The following is a 6,148-nucleotide window of genomic DNA, read 5'->3' as shown; positions in this document are numbered from 1 at the left end:
TTCAAACTGAAATCAGTATACACCACATCAACCTGACTTTTTCTATCGAGGGCTGAAGAAATAAAATGAGTCACATTACAGAGGTTAGTGATACACGACCTTTTAGGAATAAAACCGTGCTGATCTATAGAGAGTAGTGATTGAACTTGGGGAAGAATTCTGTTATAAACAATAGTTTCAAAAGTTTTGGAAAAATTGCAAAGTACGGAGATAGGTCGGTAGTTGTCGATTCTGTTTATATCGTCTTTTTTGTGAATTGGTATTACTTTAGCACATTTCCAGACGCCTGAAAACTTGGAACACCATCTGGACCGGCTGTCAACTTGTTTTTTAACCTCCGACTAGCAGCAATAATTTCCTCAGTGGTAATTGATGGAAGAATGTCAATGAGGTCTGAGGAATTAGAAGGAGGATAGGTTTCTGCGAGGTTGATTGGATCTTTATAGGCATTCTGAAAAAGTTTGGCAAAAGCTGGCACAATATTTTCGGTTCCTTGAAAAGAATTACCATTGGCATCGCACATGATAGACGGAAGTGAAGAGTGACCTTTCTTAGCTCTAGCAAAAGACCAAAACGATGAGGAATCAGTGACAATGTTCTCCTCGGCTTGGGTCACAAATGAGTTATAGGCCTCATGGCCTTGAGATTTTACTGTCTGACGAAGCCTGTTGTATCTGGAAAGATTAAATTCAGTTGGAGAGGATCTATAATCACGATATGCTTTTTTTTGCTAAAGTTGGAGAGGGTGAAGTCGAAAAGTGTGCTGGTGGTTTTGGTTTGGGGAAAAGAAATAAGAGAGGTGGTAGGCTGGTGGAATTTTGCCAAAACAAAAAGCTAATATTAAGAAACACGTTTTTTCAAACTATCAAAACGTAGGTTATGGACTTGGAAACCTTCAGCAAATACAGACGACAATATAGTTGAAAATCAAATTGATATTTTAATAAATGAACGGTACAGAAACTCTCAAATCTGTAAAAACCGATCCAGGAGTTGACATCAATTCTGACCATGACCCTGTAATATCCAATATGAAAGTAACACAAAAAAAACTTAAAACAACCATCTAATAAACAAAAGCTGGTGGATATACAAAAACTAAAAAATGAAGCTATCCTGCAAAAGGTTCAACACGGTGTAAATATAAACCTAAAGATAAATTATCAATAATATTCGGTAAAAAAGGTAATAATTAGGTTTTCTTGATTTTACTAATTATAATCCACAATTAAATTTCCTTAAAAAATTATATGAATTATGAAATTAAGTGGCGTCCAATTTTTATGATTAGGGTTTTTTTATTTTAATACCTACTGCCCAGTGCCTACTCGACGAAAAACTGCCGTGCTTATGGGATGGTAAGTATTTGCAAAAATATGCCACAAGTTTTGTTAAGTATTTTAATATAATGGCTGCTTTTTCGAATGCTGATAGAGTATCAACAACCAGCAACATCCAGCTAAAGTGGATCTGCAAATTTTAAATGACATTGAAAGAGATTCCACCACTAGCACCAGGAAAAGAAAATAGCGCAACAGCTGTATATATCTCCATGGAAAGTGTGGGCAGTTCTGCATTCTGAGAACATGCACTCATTCCACTATAATCCCGTATAAGGGCTCGTATAGGAAGAGTCACTGTTCGAAGAAGCAGTTTCTGTCAAATCATTTAAATGCCGACAAGATGACATATTTTAATAAAAAATTTTGTGGTCAGATGAATCCAATTTTTCTCACGAAGGGATTACTAATTTTCACAACCTACATTATTAGACGAAAATCCTTATATGAAGGAACAAATTTCATTCCAACGAAAATTTAATGTAAATGTGTAGGCAGGTGTAATAAATAGGCAGAGTTTTAATCGGTCCGTATTTTTTCCCAGACAATTTAAATGGTGAAAATTATCTAGAATTTTTGAGAAATAACTTACCTGATATTTTGGATGAAGTGCCTCTAGATATAAGAGATCTCCCGATTTCACCCCCTGACTACCATGTTTGGAGAAGAATGAAAGAACTGGTGTACGATGAAGAAATCCTAAATCGAAAACACCTTATCCAAAAAATTAACGCAGCAGCAGAAATAATGAAGGCGGAATTGAGGCTAGGCGTATCTATTACAGAGATGGGACGAAGGTGTCGACGTTGTTTTAAAAACGGTGGTTCTCATTTCGAGTATGAGAGAAATTAATTCTTGTACATACCTTTAACTAATTTTTGTTTGTGAATTTTTTAAATTCGTCATATGTAAGAAAACATTGGCGTTTTTTACTTGTATTTTCCTGCGTATTTTTTTGTTTGTTTACTACTCGGTGCTAAGTAATCTTCTGTTAGATCTTTAAACACTAATTTCTTACTATAATACACACAAATACTTTTTCTTTTATTTTTTTCACAAAAAAATTATAATATTATGCCTATTAAAATTTTCATGTTTAAAAATGTAATACTAAATAATTTGTTTAATTTAGTTATAGGTATAAATCGTAAAAGATGAATTTGTCCGTTACGGGGCAACGCAAAGCTACTAAAGAGCAACAACAAAAATAAAATTTAAAAAAACTGGACCACATCTCTAAACTGCTACCAATAAAAAAGAAGCAGCATTTTCTGTTGGAATGTGATATAACAATAAAAAGAATAAAGATAAAGGAAGTTTTTGAAAATATTTAAACGAATATCTTATTTATACACTTCAAATTATTCGCCTATAAACTCCGTGTTAGATATTTTGGAAACTTATTTTTTACAGTCTATTGTTCCACATTTTTTTTATCAAATGTAGATCCCAGTACGTGTTTTGTATCTATAAAATACACATTTAGGTTAATAATAAAAAATAATTAATTTGATTAAATAATTAACAAAAGTTTTATAAGTTTTATGGGGTTATCACCAAATTCGGTACAATTCGGAAAAACGATGATATCTCGAAAACCCTAACACTTGATATAACACTATATAGGGTTAAATAAGCTCTGCGCTGGACCAGATGGGATTCCGGCATTCTTCTTAAAGAAATGTGTTTGTGTTCTTACGAAACCAATACTGTTCATTTTTAACAAATCTCTAGGTACTGGTTCTTATCCCACTCTCTGGAAGAGAAGTTTTCTAAAACCCATTTTTAAATCTGGTAGTAGAAATGAAATTTCCAATTATCGGGCTGTGTGTAATCAATCTGAGTTGCCAAAGCTGCTTGACGGCCTGGTCAGTCATAGGATTGCCTGGAGTTTTATATCTTTATTTAATCCTGAGCAATTTGGATTTATCAAAGGCAGATCTACTGATGCTAATTTGGTGCTGTATGTCAACTACCTCTACCGCAGCTTGGAGAAGGGACTTTAGGTTGACTCAATATATACAGATTTTTCCAAGGCTTTTGATAGGGTTAACCATGGGATACTCTTGCAGAAGCTTAGGGCTTTAGGTATTGTGGGGCCTCTTCTTTAGTGGATCTCGGGATTCATCAGAGGTAGAATCCAGATTGTTAATCTTGGAGGTACATGTTCCTCTGAAATGTTGGTGCCATCTGGGGTGCCACAGGGCTCTCACTCAGGCCCTGTTTTGTTTTGCCTCTTTTTGATTGATTTAGTTTGGAAACTTGAAAATTGTCGTGTGCTAATGTTTGCTGATGATGTGAAGCTATATAGGCCTATCACATCCCTTTCCGATGCTGTGCTCCTGCAAAAAGACCTTAATTTGTTCCTTGATTGGTGCCACTTGAATAGAATGTCCCTTAATATCAATAAGTGCCATAAGATTACTTTTTCTAAGCAAAGAAACGCTATTGCTTTTCTTTATAAAATAAATAATGTAGCAATTGGTGTCAAAACAGAGGTTTCTGACTTAGGAATATTTATTGACTCCAGGTTGTGCTACATTGAGCAGATTGAAAAAACTCAAAATAAATTTTTAAGCGTGGCTGCTTTTAGATGTGGTTACAGGAGACAGGAGTATTACTATCAATGGGTCAGGGATAATCTGAATTTACCCACATTAGAGTCACGAAGAACATTACTCGACTTATGTTTTATGCATAAGGTTTTAAATGCTACTATAGATTGTCCCGATTTATTGTCTCTTTTTAAACTTAGGGTGCCTTCCAGATTAAATAGACAATCAGAAATATTTTCAGTCCCATTCCACCATACCAATTATGGTATTAATGAGCCAATTACATGAATGGCTCGAAGCGCTAATGGTCTGTCAGGACAGATAAGCTTTTTTGACTCTAGGATTACATCTTTTAAGGGGCAGTTAACGAATATTATTTCATAGGGGCTTTAATTAATTAACTCATCTACACCTTTCATTGATTTATAGGTAGTTTTGTATCTGAATATATATGTTTGTATGGGTATGTTATGTAACACTTTTGTAAATGGATTCCGTAAATAAATAAATAAAAAAATATGTTCAAAATGCTCTCACCTATCACCTCCTTTCTTTTATACGTCGGTAAACCAAACACCCAGTATATATTTAAAAATCTACATAAAAAGATTAAGGATACGACTGGTATTAGGAACACATTATAAAAATCCTACAGTAATAAAAGATAGAGACGGTAATCTGATCTTGGACTTAGAACAACAGCTGGTTCGTTGATCAGATTACGTAAAAGATCTTTTCTGAACTGCAAAGATCCATCTAATGGGCAAAAGTCATACTAGTCCGTTTCCTTTTGAAGCCGCCCATGTTTACTGGTGCCATATGGGACCGCTAACCTTTCATATTTACATTTTTTTATACATAATTTGCCGGATTGGATAGAAGTACCCATCGGATTAAGAACATAAAGGGTGATCCTATTTCGTGGCCACCTCGTTCGCCTGATTCAATGGTCTACGTATACATCTTAGTGGGCATAGTTTTTCTATTGCAGATAATAACCTAATTATTCATAAATTTAAGCAATCATAGGGAATTGTTTTTTTTCGAGCTCTTATCTGAAGAAGCTCAAAATTGAAAGGAAAATAAAACAAAATTCTGAAAGAATAAATTTAATCACAGCAGTAATACCAATAACTCAATATATAACTTTTTATGATTGTATTTTAATGCCTCTACCCTAAGATCTTTATTAATCCTGCAGCTGATACGGCCCATAACATTTCATATTAATGCCGCTTTATAATTTAATTTCTTTTACTAATCCTATTGACAAAAAAAAGGTAAAATGTGATCATAACGAGTAATTTAATTTACTGCCCTAATAGGGATTTACTTACCGATACACTCAACACTTTTTTTTTGGCTTATGAATGTAAACATTGTTAGCTATAAATTCGCATCTTATCACTCAGTGGGCGAAGTACGTTCTGGTTAGTGTATAATTTTTTTAAAATAAGAAAGCCATTTTTAGAACGATGCTCTTCGGTTTTCCTCTTGTTCGTTCTAGCAGAGTCGTCTTTTAATGCCTTTTAACGAATCTTATGTACTCTGTAAAGAAATAAGCTAGAATTTCAATTTTTTTACTGTTGTCTTTTTCTTTTGTAACTAATTAATTTATTTTTAACTGTTGACGTTTTTTATAGAGTCACAGCTCTGATAATTGCCTACGGCCGAAACCGCGGTAGGCTGATAATAATTTATTTCTTACGCTGAATACGTGTTGTTCTATTTGATTGTCCTGATAGAGACTGAAAAACAAATTTTTTTGTCTATTAAGGGCGTCCCTCACCCTAGAGTGCAGATCAGGTCCAAAACGCTCCCAGCTTAGGTAACCTTTAGTTTACATGAGCTGTCCCACAATTGACTCCCTGAATCTGCGAATTGGCCAGACCTGGGCATGAATGATAACTTAAAAAATAAAGGGTAGTAACTAAGGGTGTTTTTAAAAAAGGTACCTATTTTTTATATTAGAACGATAAAAGCAATTTTATTCAAGCAAAAAAAAAGTATATGTGAAACTTAGATATTAATTGTAACTTGCGCAGTATTACCGATTAAGTGTCAAGTTTGGGTATTTACTGGAACAAATGCATAAGTTGCAATAAAAAATTTAAAAATGGATTTTGACCTATACATGTTTCGCTTAAAATATTCGAAATTAGGTCAGCTATAATCCCCTTAGAAGATTGCACCTACCTTCCGGATACCCCGTATTGCCATCTGGCAATCAGCATGTGGTCTTGGGTACAAATA

Source organism: Anthonomus grandis, chromosome 7 (assembly GCF_022605725.1).
Source record: "Anthonomus grandis grandis chromosome 7, icAntGran1.3, whole genome shotgun sequence".
Classification (NCBI taxonomy): domain Eukaryota; kingdom Metazoa; phylum Arthropoda; class Insecta; order Coleoptera; family Curculionidae; genus Anthonomus; species Anthonomus grandis.
This window is presented reverse-complemented; position numbering follows the sequence as displayed.